Source organism: Amyelois transitella, chromosome 23 (genome assembly GCF_032362555.1).
Source record: "Amyelois transitella isolate CPQ chromosome 23, ilAmyTran1.1, whole genome shotgun sequence".
In the NCBI taxonomy this organism is placed as follows: Eukaryota; Metazoa; Arthropoda; class Insecta; order Lepidoptera; family Pyralidae; genus Amyelois; species Amyelois transitella.
The window spans coordinates 3971902-3988523 of record NC_083526.1 but is presented as its reverse complement, the minus strand read 5'-3'; the positions used below and the strand labels follow the sequence as shown (position 1 = coordinate 3988523).

Sequence of the window (16622 nt, the reverse complement as noted above, 5' to 3'; positions counted from 1 at the left end):
CCGGTACAACAAACCTAAGACTAGAATTATAGAACTTTTTGCTCGAAATTCATTATAGCTTGAACACTCTTGAAATATTCATAGAATAAGTATTTATATAGTAACTATATATATAAAAATTAAATTAAAATTAAACATTTAAAGGAGGCTCCAATACAAGAAACGTAATAAGTAAACGTACGTAATAAGTAAATTAATACGGTTAATTTTACATTCGAGTTAATATGAATGGTACGGAACCCCTTGTGTGAGATTCCGACTCGCACTTGACCAGTTTTTCTTTTTCAGCGTCGCTACAGGTGCGCGGCAACGGGCAACTAGCAATCTCTAGTCAGTATGTATTGTGACACCGTGGGGGAAGGACGCGCGCTCGCTCCAAAATTTACGAATGCTTCGAGAATTATTTAACTGAGCGAATCAAAAATGATTTGACGTAGTGAAGTGCAGTGATTTTTTTTTGTTTTAAGGAGACAATGATTAGATCTTATCGTGGTGAGAACAAAAACTGATAAGATTGTTTAGTGAAAGATTGTGGTGTAGTTTGACATACGATTTAAGTGGTAATAACGTATGAACAAAAAGTTTTGGATGCTGTTGAAAGTATTTTACTTCGAACGTAAGTTTTTAGAAACTTGATTTACTAAATTTTTTTCTAATTAACTTTATTATACGAGAGTGTTTTATTTTATTAAATCCTATAATCATAAAAAAATTAATGAAATTTTTCCAGAACAAATTTTATTTTTAGGAACGTTTTTATTAAGAAATTTGTGCAAAAAAACCTAATAGGGATAATAAAATCGAATTAATTTCTTATTATTATTTAGAAGCAAGGATGGTTTAGAAAGATGGAGTGGTCATATCACATTCTACCGGAAATCACAAGGCCAAGATAAGATAGTTCCATGACTTTCATAATTATAGATTGTAAATCCCAAGAATAAAATGTATTTATTTTATTGACAGTCATTTTTGACTTGTTTTTTGACATTTAAAGCGCAGGTTCGATTCCCGGTCATTTCTTAATGGAAAACAGTCACGTTGTTTTTAATGCAATGTATTAGTGTTTGTCCCGTATATATTTATCATTTTATTAAATGAAATACATAGAGGTACCTTCACCACGTCTTTGTACATTTTTATTAACGCGGTAGAAAGATGTTATAGTGTCAAAAAGACTAACGTCACATTTAACTGGATGACATGATAATAATACCTAAAATTAAAATAGAAAATGGCGCTCAATGTTGCCTATATTACGGTAGTGACTAAAATAATGTATTTATGTTATTCCTATATCGATAACATATTGATTATAAACAATAAGTTCTTGTTTTAGTGACTGACTAGTGAAAATGTTCAGTCGTACTGGGCGTAGGAAGTTGAAATTTGGCATGTTCCTTGGGGAGCGTAGGGAAGTAGAAGCGGGGATACCCCGATTCCCACGGGAACAAGATTTGAACGAAATTTTCGTTTTAAGTGGGCGGCGCTGCGGGCGTAATCAACTCATATATTAGATATTGTCTAATCATATAGGTACACGAGTAGATAAAAAATTGGACTATTGATACTAAGTATCTATTAATAATTAGATAACTGTTTCATTATTTTTTGTACGTGGCAAATATTTCATAGAATAGATATCTGTAATTCTTAAGTACGTGGTTGAATAAAAAAAACATACTTAGCAATAAAGGAAATGAAATTAACTAACTTTTTATTAAATGCATACATACATACATATTATCAAGTCTTTATCACGTATCCGGTAGACGGAGCCAATAGTCTCGAAAAGACTGGAAGGCCAAGTTCAGCAGTATTTGAAAAAGTGTCAGGTTGCTAGCCCATTAAATGATTTTTGCATTTACAAAATGACAACAATATCTTACTTATCTTGTAAGAAAACGCATAAAGGAATCTCAAGTTACTAAGCCTTTCCTTTAATCGACTTTGGAAAGAGAAGCAGCTGTCGCACAATTTGTTTTTCTTTGCTATACCAGAAACCAGCATGGAATAATATTCTATACATACATATTTGATATCTACATTGGGCAGGTGTTCCTTACTTATATAGGTCATCTTTGTAGCCTTTGTCCCGGGCGTTCTCCCTGGGGATATTCCCGGGGTCTACCTGCAGCGACCCAGGGAATTAAATCCATACTAACTAATTTATAAATGACTTTCTCATTTGTTAGGATGTGTTTTTAGTCTTTCACAAAAAACTTATGAACCGATTTTCTTGAAACTTTGTAGTAATATAGCTTAGACATTGGAATAACATAATACCTATGTTAAATTTATAGAGATTAAGGTGGTTGATGGCGTGGATAACAGTTTTTTTTTAACAGTTATTCTGTATTTGCGGGTGTAGGTAGTATTTCAGTAATATAGTTTTTATAACTGAATATCAAAAACTATAACGTATGACTAAGGGATAGGCTTATAAACTTGGGGTTCCCCTTGTAGGCGATGGGCAAGCAACCTGTTACTATTTGAATCTCAATGCCGTCATGATGCCATACAGCTAAACGTAACCTTTCAGTATTTTTGAGACTGTTTGCCCTTCTAACCCGCAAGGGGTATAGACGTAACTATATATATGTTTATATGTATGTATAACGATATCGTGGAAATTTCTCTTAGTTCATCCTTAGGCCACATAAGGAACCTAAATGCCGAATTTAAATCTTTAGACCCAGTCGCTTAGGCTGTGCGTTAATAAATCGTTAGTCAGTATTTACATTTAACTAGAAAAATGAATAATAAACAAGATAGATATTTGCATATATTTACTTTGAAAATGTTTATACTTTGATGACAGACACAGAAATCGCCAATCATCGTGCGTCTGCCTATCTTTTCCATATATCATAGCCTCTCACTAGTAACTCACATACATATCGATTAAGTTAAAATTTATATGTTTTTATGTATGTGCCGTATGGATCCCGGTACCGTTAAATAAAATAAGACGACTCCTTCTCTTTCCCATGGATGTCGTAAAAGGCGCCTAAGGGATAGCCTTATAAACTTGGGCTACTAACTACTAGGTTGTCTATAGGGCGATGGGCTATCAACCTCTCACTATTTGAATCTCATTTCTTGGACTGACTGTTGGCTCTGTCTATTGTGCAAAGAATATACGAGTGACTGTGTGAGTGATAAGTATAACTTTTATACATAATCACATCTCCATATTTCTTTGAACTTTGAAACAGAGACAGACAACACTAGAAGTACCTAATAAGATGTAACAAATGCAAGTAATTTCATGGTAACAAATAAAATCAAACTCTTCGCCAAATGAGCGAAACCCACACATAAATAACCTCAAGTGATTGTGTAAATATTTTCTTCCCTCGGTAAATGGCCTAATCTATGTAAGAATTGGCTGTGTTAACATTTTTTCAACCAATATATTTTTTTTCATTCTCTATAAGAATAATGTGAAAGTATAATTGAAAAAAAAATCAAAAAATAAGTATCATTATGCCAAACAGCTGAACGTGACCTATCTATATTTTCAAATCTGTTGGCCCTGTCTAGCCCGCAAAGGATCGTGATTATATGTTTGTATGTATGAAGAAAATCTAAAATGAACAACTTCTTAGTTAATAACAAGTTAATGATTAGAACTTTATGGTGATAAAACACATAACGTAATGACGTCACGCTACGAAAACTATTTTTTTTTTAATTAACATGAATCACTGTATATCTTGGCAGTCTAATTCTGTTTTACTTGCAAAAAAAAGAATAAACGTTAAACGGTTATTCTTTTTTTTTTTGCACAAAAAGAAAACTTTACTTAGCCAATTACCAATAATTCGTATAAAAACACTATGCGAATGTCAATATTGATTGTCATCTCATTCAGTTGTCGAATGGTCGAAAACACAATGTATGTTTGTCAATACTTTTGAGTTTATTTACAAAACATACAGTTATTATTCAAGTAAAGAAAAATACTGTATAGGTAATCTGCTCTTTCTTTTAAAATTTATGCTAATTAAATAATTATCATGTAATGCTGAATTTCAGCGAAGTAAGTTCTTGATTTTAACTAGCCTCGACTTCGCTCGTGTGAATTATAACAAGCTATTTTAATGTTAAGTTAAATATTTAAATATTTTTTTTTTTTATTAAAAAACCAACTTCAATTCCGTTCGATTTTTCCGGATCACTGTTCAATGATCCGTTCGATTTAACTTGGAAAAAAAAATATATTTAGTACACTACACATTAACGTAAATAAACGTTTAGTGAACAATATAAAAACATAAGTACATTGTCAGTTTTCTGTACTACTTAAGTATATGAATAATTTTTTGTGAAGATTTTTTGTTTTATGACAAAAATATTTATTTAGCTGCGAATCTGCAATGAAATGTGGCAAAATAAAAATCGATTTGCTCTACATTTTATTTAAATGTTGTGCAATTTGTTGCAATTTTATGTCTTTAAGTATTAAATTTATTAAATGACATAAATATAAATTTGAAAATTTGTGAGTATGTTTGTGTTCACTTACGCAAAATCTTCTCAATGATACGTATCACATCGAAGTTTCGGGTACAAGGTACTCGTAGAACCTTCAATATAAAAATTAATGTCATTACTAAAAATACATATAATTGCCCACAATTATATTGTTCTAAATTTTTTAAAGGTTATGCCTAAATGACCCTTACAAATTACCTAAAATCAATATAAATGTACATCTCGCGCTCGCTCACGCTTCTATTAATACTCATATTATCAAACTTGTCAACAAAGGGATCTCAAACTTTGAAAACTTTTAATGTGATTAAATACTGGAAGTTTGATAATTTAATTAGTGCCGGAAGGCGGTGGCACTATGAGGCAATTAGAGAGAACTACTTAAATCAAGTGGAAATAACTTAATATGGTGTAATACATCGTCGGGAATAAATACAAGCACAAACTGCACATAAACTGCAGTGCCGTGTGGTTCCCGGCACCAATAGAAAAAAGAATAGAACCACTCCATCTCCTTCCCATAGATATCGTAAAAGGCGACTAAGGGATAGGCTTACAAACTTGGAACTTCTTTTTTAGGCGATGGGTTAGCAACCTGTCACTATTTGAGTCTCAATTCTATCATTAACGTGGCCATTCAGTCTTTTCAAGACTGTTGGCTCTGTCTACCCCGCAAGGGATATAGACGTGACCACATGTATGTATGTATATATATATGTATGTATGTGTATACATATGTACAAACTGCACATTTAGGGCTACTGGATGTGTAACCGTAATTCAGAGTGTCGGTGGTCAAAGGCTTAAGGTGCGCAAGTAATGCGTAGGGTCACAATTGACAGGTTCACATCCTACCTCGCCAATATACCAATGATTATTTTCGAAGCTATGTAAATTAGTTTGTATATCAACTGATGATCTTACGGCGAGTTAAGACATCGTGGAGGAAACCTATACATTCAGGCAACTGAATACTGGCAATGATCCAATACGGGTAAGAAAAAAGTTACGAAGGTCAAATGGGAGTAGCTTTGTGTAAAAACTTGACTCCACTCAAGTTCAGATCGTGGTCATAAAAGCATACCCTCTCCCACCAGGATGTAACCAAGACTAACGCCGCTGGAAAAAGAAAAGAAGACATTGTCGTAAAGAAACTTGCACCTTATGTGTTACTTACGGCTACTGGATGTGTTATCGTAATTTAATATACATAGGTTACGCTCCCCGGCAAATTTGCGAAAAGGACACCCGGTACTTTTCACGTGGACATAGTAGCCGGCTAAAGTTGTATACATACATACATACATATGATCACGTCTATATCCCTAGCGTAGACAGAGCCACCAGTCTTGAAAAGACTGATAGGCCACGCTCTGCTGTTTGGCTTAGTGATAGAATTAAGATTCAAATAGTGACAGGTTGCTAACCCATCGCCTAAAAACGAATCCCAATTTTGTAAGCCTATCCCTTAGTCGCCTTTTACGACATCCATGAGAAAAAGATGGAGTGGTCCTATTATTTTGTAAGGGTGCCGGGAACCACACGGCACAAAAAAGTTGTATACAAATTCATAAATTTTCATCAAGAATAAGATCAATTTTACACCCAACTTCAATTTTACTCCATAAAAATATGAATATTAAATATTTTACGTCTGAATTTCCCTCAATTTTGTTTAGCTTAAGATAAATGATGGAGCCCAAAGTGAACCATCACTTTGACAGATCCAATTTTTATCCAAATCCATATATTTTCCTTTGCATTGGCTTTTCACCGCGGATTTCCTGGAGTTTTCATGAGAGCAGTACTCTTTCTGGGATGTAAGGTATCAAATAACATTAACATTTGTTTTTTATAATCTGTTGTGTGTTAAGTCATATAGGTAAGACTGTTCGATTCCCAAATAAAATAACACAGTACTCACCCTAATAAGCATAGGAAACTAGAGTGCGCCCGTGGTTTCGCCTGCACTTAATGAAATATGTTATTTTCTTTTACATATACAGAAATTGAGTGACAGGATAAGGAACAGCGTGATAAGGGAATGTTGTGATGTGAAAGAAGATGTAGTTACAGGAATAGAAAAGGGTATGTTAAGATGGTTCGGTCATGTGGAGAGGATGAATGAAAGCAGGTTGACTAAGCAGATATACAAGGAGAGTGTGGAGGGAAAGGTCGGAGTGGGAAGACCTAGACGAACGTATCTTGATCAAATTAAGGACGTCCTGGTAAAGGGTCAGGTCAAAAGTACCCGAAACCGCCGAGCTTGTATGAAGAGAGTTATGAATGTGGACGAAGCGAAAGAAGTATGCAGAGATCGTGGCAAGTGGAAAGAGGTAGTCTCTGCCTACCCCTCCGGGAAAGAGGCGTGATTTTATGTATGTATGTATGTACATATACAGAAAGTGAAGTATACGACTTAGTTATCTTTGTCACGCAGTAGTTAGTTTGAATAATACCGAAAACTATATTACATTTCGTAGAATTTGGCTAAACTTAGATAACACTAATGAAAGCAAAACCTGATTGCCATTGGGAATACTTCAAACTGTTTTCGCTTAATGACCGAATAGATTTGAATAATTTAAATCATTAGTTTTTGCAATTTTCAAGTTTTTAGTAAAGATTAATCATATTAACTAGTTCACTCTCAAGTTATTTATTAAATGTAACCTGGATTTATTAAAAGCTGGCTGCGGAAAATCTGCCTTTTCTATTTTTAGTTTTATGTTGTTCATAAATGCTTTATATTAAACTCAATTACCCTCTTGGGGGACATGTCTGTAGTAAAGATGTAGTAATTATTTATACTTTGTTGTAACATTAACAATTTGTAAATTAAAATAGGCGGACTTAATGCTTATAGCACTATCTAATCAAATTAATTGCATAATGGTCGATAGTTTCAGGCACACATTATACTATAGGGTTTCAGACACACATTTTAGGCACATATACAGCTTGATCCCCATTTGTGCATATTGCGTTTTCTCTGGGGTTGAATCTGGCATCCTGGAGTCGAGTCTGGGATTCTGAAGTTGACCTGGGATCCACCAATGACCACAAAATAGATTAACTTGCAATCTGTCACCATCTGACTGAATCTCAATTCCATTATTAAGCCATTCAGTTGAACACAACTTTTAATATAAAGATATATAAAGACGACATGTTGATGCATTTGTTTCCTTGCGACATTCAAACAAAATTACGCCACACGATGTAACGTACAGTCTACCGCATGTCAAGTTACACTGTACATAACTCTATGTTAATAGAGGCGAATTTGCAAGAAAATTCGGTAGGTTGATAAGCGGTTAATAAATATATACAGGACGAATTACACGGATTGAGTTAACCTCAAGGTAAGTTTGAAACTTGTGATACGGGATAACTTAGCGATAATACATTTAATGATGAATACTTATATAGATAAACATCCAAGACCCAGGCCAATCAGAATAAGTTTGTTTCTTTTCATTTCTTCTCTTCTTGAAGTAAGTTTTGTTCTTCCCGGGATTTGAACCACATTGTGACACAGCTACATTCAGCTTAGGCCGACAGTCGACTGTACCGCTTCCCTATCGCTTAACAGGCTGAAGGAAGAAACAATTGCTGTTAAGATGTGGAGAATTGGATGATTACCCGGTCACTGCAGCATGACTGCGCGTTTCTATTAAAGCTCGCAACCTATTGATTGATACGCGATGTAGTCTCTTTCAGGCAAAGATTGTTAATAATAATAAAAATTTGTTTATTTTTTCCATCAAAACTTGGCAAAATAAAATTGAAATTTTAAAACTTTAGCATGCCCCCGTTAATTGTCGTTGGTCATTTCATTATTTAAACTTTGAAACTCAGTCTTATTTTGCTTCTTCTTAAATACAAATAAAAAGGCTGTTTCTTCTAAATTACTAGTTTTTAGTACGATACTTCATTGATAAAACGGCAAGGAAAAAATACCGGACAAAACACATAGATTGACTCGGCTAAAGTAAGTTTTAGAACTAATTTTTCGGATATAAATTCAGTGATCCTTTATTAGAAAATAAATACTAGTTAGGTACGTATTAAAAATATTTAGGCCCACGCCAATCAGATAAGTTAGTTTTTTATCATGACTTGTTTGGGAGCCGTACCTGGTTCCGATGTAAATAAAAAAAAACTGCCCCAAACATTGTGCAATGGCGTAAGATTATGACAGACCTCTGACCAGTTTTGCTGCCTCGCATCGCGTATCGTTCGATGTGTTCAGAGCTTAATTCACATCAACGTACAGTAAACAGCACAACGACCCATAGAAATTTATTACAATTTAACGAGACTGCGGCGTAAGGTCACGATGAATGTTAGTTCGTCATTTGTAGTTTAGTGTACTAGCTATCATTCTTACATTGGTAGTTTGAATCGATCTTATTTTAGGCTGACTATTTTGTAGTAACATAACTAGAAGAGTAGCCGAGTTTACTACCGAAATTCTAGTTTAATTCTACATAGGAATGTTGCCTTTGCATCAAAATAGAGCAAACAGTTTATGAAATTATTACTGTTTATATATCGAAAAAATATATATCTAAACACTAACTTCCTTTTAATCGATAATTTTACTCGTAACTCTAGATCCATTCACTTAGAAATATTAAAATAGACCCTTTGTTACCTAAATTACTTTTGGTTAAAAACCAGGGAAAAAATAACCCTTATGTAAATGGATAGAAGCGGGGTGCCTGCTACTCTCGTCTAACCCCCTCCTCAATTCAATGATGAAAATGAGATGAGTAAGGTACCTCTTACTCATATTAATCATGGTTACAGATTCAGCTGCTTGAAAATAGTTGACTATCTCGAGGCGAAGAGTAAAATAAATAAAGTTATATCTTCCAGACACCATTGAAATAATAATATACTAACAAAAATAAAACTAAGTGTCACTTTAAAGATGTGATTTGTAGTTACCCATCATTTCGTCTTGACCTTAACATCTACTTTGAATATAATTGATAATTGTTAGATAATGGTATGAAAATGTATGCAGGAAGTAATTCGACTAACGGTTCGGCTAAAATGTGATTATTATTCACGGAACGCAGTTAGCTATTTGAGCTCTGGTGTACGGATGTATTATTTGTCATCACCACCTTCAACTTTTTTCGCTGTGGACCCCGTAAACGATAAAGATATATATACTAGCTTTCGCCCGTTGCCCCGCTCGTGTGAAAGTACCCTATGTCCTCCGTAATTCGCACATATAGTGTGGAGTAGAATAGACTATATATATGCAAACTTTCATGGAGATCGGTTCAGTGGTTTGATGTGAAAGATGGACAAACACACTTTTATATTTATAATATGAGAAAGGATTCTACTTCTATACTGGTATGGTAGGTATTAGAAAATGAATATAAACCGAATGGCAGACCGTTAATGCTATTTGCAATAAGACCGCCTATTGTTGTTTATAAAGAAGTAAATATTTATTTTTATTATTTCTTCTTTCCCTGCGCAGACTGTAAAAATAAACCATGGTAAAGGCTGCACACGGGACGCATCTTTTAGGCGATTTGCTAGCAACCTGTCATAACTAAATCAAATGAATTCTTTAATACGCATAGGGTTCGTTTTTAAATGAATTTTAAATAGATACTGCTTTCAAGTCTCATCTTAAAGCATAATAAACATTATTCCACTAAATAAAAGACTTTTAATTATCTTAATTTGCAGCGTTTCTTAATGAAGTACTTAATCAACGAAATAATAAAAATTCATATCAAAATCTTATCTCCGTAAATACCCAGACACGCCAGATGATTATGTAAAGTCATTGCTATGATAAAAAGATCACATTGTAGAGGATAAGACACTGATTTTTCTAAATGAAAATATGATAATGAAAACCGTCTGCCCTTGAGGAATAATATCCTTTCCCTCTCACCCATGTCTAACTTTGTGAAACAAGATGAAATGATACTCTTTGTCTTTTTAAGCGCATTTCTAGTTATATTCCTAATAGTTAGAATGTTAAACTTGTGGTCCTAAGAATTTTTAATCTACATTCACCTCCTACATTATCCAAATGAAAAATTTGGCATATTTAACTCATTTTCGGAAATTTTAACACTTTGGCCCTTGTCGTACCGAAGATGCGATATTTTAAGTCAAATTCATGAAAATAGCTTCTTTGACTTTAGCTGTCCCAAACAAATATAAAAATATATTTTCATAAATTATCAATAAAAGATTGATGATTGAATGACTTAAAGTGTCTTCACATGAACGATAAAGAATGCGGTCCCTAATAATGACTTCGTTGTGTTGTAACCCAAAGTTCATGGATTTGAACCTAGGGGCAGGGGCACGCACCAAATCATTTTCAGCTTGATAAAATAAGAGTTCGTATTTTTTAAACCATTTTGTCAAACTGAGTATCATTATTATTTAGATTTTAGTAGGTCATGCAAGATATGTCTTGGCAAAGGACAGGTCAAGAGGACTCAAAACTGCCGAGCTTGCATGTAGAGAGTGATGAATGGGGATGAAGCGAAATGATGAAAGATAATGAAGCCTCTGAGTCCGCAAATGAGGTTTGATTTTATATATGTACTAACTGCACCTCGGGAATTCGCTTTTGTGAGAGTTTTGAGATAAAAGTACTGATTACGTTATTTCCTATACCTGAGTTCCAAATTTTATCACAATCCGTCCAGTAGATTTTGAGAGAAAGAGTAACATATATCCTCATATCCTCACATCTATACATTCACGCATCCTTACAAACTTTCATATTTATTATATATATTACATATTTGTAGGATATACGAATAATAAAACTTATGGAGAGACGGTAATGTACATTTTATATACGTTCAAAAATAAAGTATTACTATACCTGCGTGTAATTACATATATCATAATATAACTCATTCCCTGAAGGGTAGGCAGAAAGTACAGCTTTCGACATGCCACGACCTCTACATACTTACAACTCTATGTAGTTTTTATAATTATGAAGAAATTTCATTACATTTTTGAGAGATTCCTTTAAAAGAATTTTACCTTCAATCCTGTTTCTTATCGCTAAAGGGCATTAAAATTTGAGTAGAAATTATCAATAATATGGAAAATCACTATGACACTTACATAAACGAGTATTAGAATTTTCTTGATGACTTTGACACGAGTATCATCGAGCCTATCTTTTAGATAAATTTTAACTGATATCAAATTTAAAGATAGTGATGTTTTTTAACAACTAATATATCGTTCTTCAATGATTATATTATGATGTTTGTACGTTATATCTTTATTGAAAGAGAATTAACCGATATTTATTATTATGTAGACCACAAATGGTGATTTCATTGCCTTTTTATTCCTTACTGAGCTGTGTGTCACTATTTGAATCTCAATTCCATCATGAACCCATGCAAATGAACGTGGCCTTTCAGTTTCTTAAAGGCTGTTGACTCTGTCCACCAAATAAGAGCTGAAGACGTGAATGTATGTATGTGTGTAACTAATCAATTTCCTGTATGAAATCCGCAAACATTTGCAGAACCCCTGGTGTTGACACCGTGGTTATCCGAGCGACTTCCGGTTCCGGGTCATACGTTCGATTTCCTTTGATACGAAATTTGTAGGCGTTTTTCTGTTTGTAAGGTAATCATATCTGTACAGATACCTTTGTGTAAGTCATTAAAAATTAATCGTGAGAGTTCCGAGTGGTTCCCGGCACCAATACAAAAAGAATAGGACTACTCCATCTCTTCCCCATGGTTGTCGTAAAAGGCGACTAAGGGATAGGCTTACAAACTTGAGATTCAAATAGTGATAGGTTGCTAGCCCGTCGGCTAGCAACCTATCGCTATTTGAATCTCAATTCTATCATTAAGACAAATAGCTGAATACGGCCATTCAGTCTTTTCAAGACTGTTGGCTCTGTCTACCCCGCAAGGGATATATACGTGACCATATGTATGTAGCTGCCTATTTTTATCACTAAGTGTACATACTTATTTAAGTGTTACCAGGTAGTACTAATTGTTTGTAAGTGTTACTTGTAGTATGTAATTTGTGATAATGTCTTTATTATTTTCCGATAAATCGTGTCATTTGAAAGACAATGGTGGGATTGCTTTTTTACATTTATTCGCAAACTAAGTAGTTACATGCAGCAATCACTATATTATTACATACATATACATACAAAAATGATCACGTCTTTACACCTTACGGGGAATACAGAGAGAATCGCCAAAAATATCTAGCTAGACTCATCAGTTTGGGTTGTATGTTGTCTGTCAGTCACTCAGTAACGCAAGAGTTTGAAAAATAAAGACAGATGCAAAGGTTGGTGGCATCAGTAAAAAATAAAATAGAAATCAAAACTCATGTATTAAGGAAACTAGTTCATAAAATTCCAATATTTTCTACTAAAATGGTCCTTATTCTCTCCACATACATTAACTAGTTATTATGAAATAGCCTTGCGATTCTCTTCACACCTTCAGTCGTCATCACCATGTCACGATTTTGCTTTGCATTTGAAAGTACTGTGGACGCGTCATGAAATCTTCCTAGAGGCATTTTGCATGATAACTGGGTCATGTGATACGGTTATTGATGTTTTGAGAATAGAAGTTGTAGTATTTGAAGGAATACATACATACATAAATGGTCACGTCTATATCCCTTGCGGGGTAGACAGAGCCAACACTCTTGAAAAGATCGAATGGCCACCTTCAGCTATTTGGCTTAATGAGGGTCCTATTCTTTTTTGTATTGGTGCCGGGAACCACACGGCACACATTTGAAGGAAGATTATTGTTAATGTCAGTCAAGTTAAAGGCTAATAAATTTGGTATTCTTCTTTTAGGCGATGGGCTAGCAACCTGTCACTATTTACATCTCAATTCAGTCATTGGACCATACAGCTGAACGTGGCCTTTTAGTATTTTCGAGACTGTTGGGTTGTCTGCCCCGTAATAATGACATGATTAGATATCTGTTTGTATATAAGATTCTCACAATCTACGGTCATGTCAGAGCATCTAATGATTGGTTCAGTTCTTCTTCCCTTAAGTCGTAAAGTCAGACAACAGGCAATTTTATAGAAAACCTAGTACCTTGCTTAATACCACACGAAATAAAAAAATTATAACAAAAAGGAAAGTAGACAGATGTAGTCTCTGCTTACACCATGGAAAGAAGCATGATTATTTGTTAGTTTGTAACAAAATTAACCTTTATACTTCCTGCCTTCAGAAACTCCAACTATTTGCATTACAAACAACAAACTCTTTCAACTTTTTTTAAATGACAATGGTTCACTACAACAGAATATTTTAATTAAGGTCCGTCCAACACAAAACTTAAGTCGCATTATCGAACTTGTACGGAGGCCCTCGTCGGTATCATCAACTTGTTATCTTGCGACAACATCCGGGCACAAAGGCTCCTTAAAGCTGGATCAGGCTGAAATTGCTGGTCTGAGCTCTATTATGTTGTATAATGTAGCCTAGACCATACTTCATACTACTTAATAACATAAGGAGAAGAGATTTGTATTTTTGTTTAACATAATAACCTCAACGTTTCTGAGCCGCTTTTGATAATATCTGGCATAGAGAACGAGCGAAACCCTAAACATAATCTAGTGTTAGATATTTAACTCGTATGTTGCATGAAAAGTCTGATATTGTACTGAAAGTATACAGGAATCGTGACAAAATAAAAAATTACGTTTTTAGTAGTACTTACATGAAACTGCATTGAAATTGTAAATGCCTTTACTCGAAATCTTAAAAAAAAGTAAATAATTATACTTTATGACACAATATCCGTTAATGCAAAAGGAAAAAACGCAGTATTAGGTAGTGAACTAATAGAATCATCAATATTTAATTAAGATTTTTTGTCTGCAACGTTTAGGCAAAATAAAATATTTATATTTGTATACCTTATACGTCATGCATTACGCGCAGACTTATCTTGCGTAGGATATAATTCTATGTTTGCACAATGATTACGAGTTAGGCCAACAGAGTATATTGTGAATGGATGAAATTCCCTTTTTTGTACATAAGGAAAATACAAAATTGCATAAACATTGTATTAAGTGAAAAGGCCGCACATAAAGCTGACAGCGCACGAAAGGCGACCTTTTCGCTTTATTCAATTTCTTCCAGGCAGCCTTAATGCAACTGAACCGCGGAAAAATTTACTTGCTTCTGAGCCCGAGTTATACAACTTAAGATTACTTTGGGGCTAGCACAATCTTTGTGATTTGTCTCAGAATTACATTTAATCTAGGTAATTAAATAAGGTTACCTTCTTTATACCAATGACTCTTTTTTGAGTTACTTTGTTTAGTTCAGGCAACTTAATATTAACCATGATTCAACCAATTCAAAGTTTAGAACATTTTTTTATTGTTTTAGTAATGAAATGAATATAACAACGTGACGTCATTAATTTGTTTGTGTCATTCATTTTTTGTTACCAATATAATTTTTTTTTGCATCCATTGTTACTTTTATAATAGAATAATATTTAATTATTTTCCATGCTTAAGCAAGCAATATTAAGAACAGTATTTTTTTGTATTGCGCAGGCGTGGAATAAGTTCAGTAGCGATTATTTATATAGAGAATGTTCAAGTTTAGCTTAACTCACATGCACTCGACCGTCTTATAATAGTACGTACGAGTACGAGTATATCCGGCCTCCATATTGTATTATCTTTATGGTAAGAGAAGCACGTCGAAACAATTTGGCAACACCCACCGATATTTTGATAAAACGCAATTGAGATTGGCAGGAATATTCCCTAAATGATTCGCTGCCAGAATAAGAGTTAATTATGATAGTTCAGATAATTAAATTTACCTACTAACAATGAATTTCGTTTAATTAGCAAAAAAACTTTACTCGGTTGTGTAACTGGTTTCGACTATTTTTTGAAGTGATAAAAAAAAACATTTATTTACAAACAAAGGAATTAAGCAGAAGGAAGTAAAATAAATTAAATGAAAAAAAAAAGACAATTTCCAAAAATAAATATTTAAAAGCTATTTTTCTTTAGAAGATGTTGAGTTTTCATTTCAACATTTTTAGAAAGCAAAAAATAATATTCTTTTCTCTTTATCAATACGAAAACAACAATTGATATCTGACAAAGAAATCCGTTTTCATCTTAAAGAAATAAAAAGGGTCCGTAATAAAACTGAACCGCTCCAGTAAATCTCAGAGTTTGTATACAATGTGACAGATTTATTGCAATTTTTAGAGGTGGCAACACCTTTCGCGGGACTAAAATGTTTGAATTTGGAATGTCGACGTTGTAATTTAGAATGATTTATGCATTAAGGTTATGTCAGATGAACAAACAGTTATTGAAGAAGGCTGTGGATGACGGAACAGTTACAGTGCCATAAGAGTGTAATGAGAGCAAATAGAATTTACTCTAATTTCTCTAATTTATATCCCATTTTCAGGGTCAATTATGGAAAAACTCCAAGTTCAGAAAAACTCCTTGCTTGTTTGTGGATATTCACGAACTTTGAAAAAGCATTATGATGTTCAGGGTAACTGATTATAATAGGTAAAGCGAAAGATGAAACATAATTATGCATATTTTCAAAGAAGAATTCTCGGGGCTACCCAAGATACACGGTTCAAATTTACCGTACACAAAAATTAAGTAAGTAATATCACTACATAATAATAAAAAGTCTACCAGAGTGGTTAACTGGTTTTAACGAGTTAACAAAAAATATTATAAAGCTGTAATAAATTCCAATAATGATACAAAACTAAAGTGTCCCAAATCTAATTTTCCATGTGTGACGTAAAACAAAGATTTATTACCTATAAATGGCAACACTTCGTGCCAGTTCTTTCAATCGTAAATTCTTTCCATACATATCTGAGTTCGGTAATATACGGGATCCATTCAAACTTTTTCGATAAGGCTTTTAATGAAATTTTATATTTTATATCGCGGTCGAAGTTTTGATTGATATAATTTTTTGTTTACTTTTACGTTTACTGAGGACGATTTGTAATGAATTTATACGGAAGTATGTAGGCAATTAAACATTTGTACAAAGAAAAAAGAAAACTTT

General features: G+C 33.6%; 1 protein-coding gene across 4 annotated transcripts in view; it reads left to right on the top strand.

The window, feature by feature from the left end:
* The first annotated feature begins 348 nt into the window (after positions 1–348).
* Positions 349–16622, top strand: part of LOC106130735 (5-hydroxytryptamine receptor 1) — a 94863-nt gene continuing 78589 nt past the window's right edge. For all 4 annotated transcript variants that reach the window (XM_013329646.2, XM_013329645.2, XM_013329644.2 and 1 more), the window contains exon 1: positions 349–616. The gene's annotated coding sequence lies outside the window, so the exon portion shown is untranslated. The remainder of the gene's footprint in view (positions 617–16622) is intronic.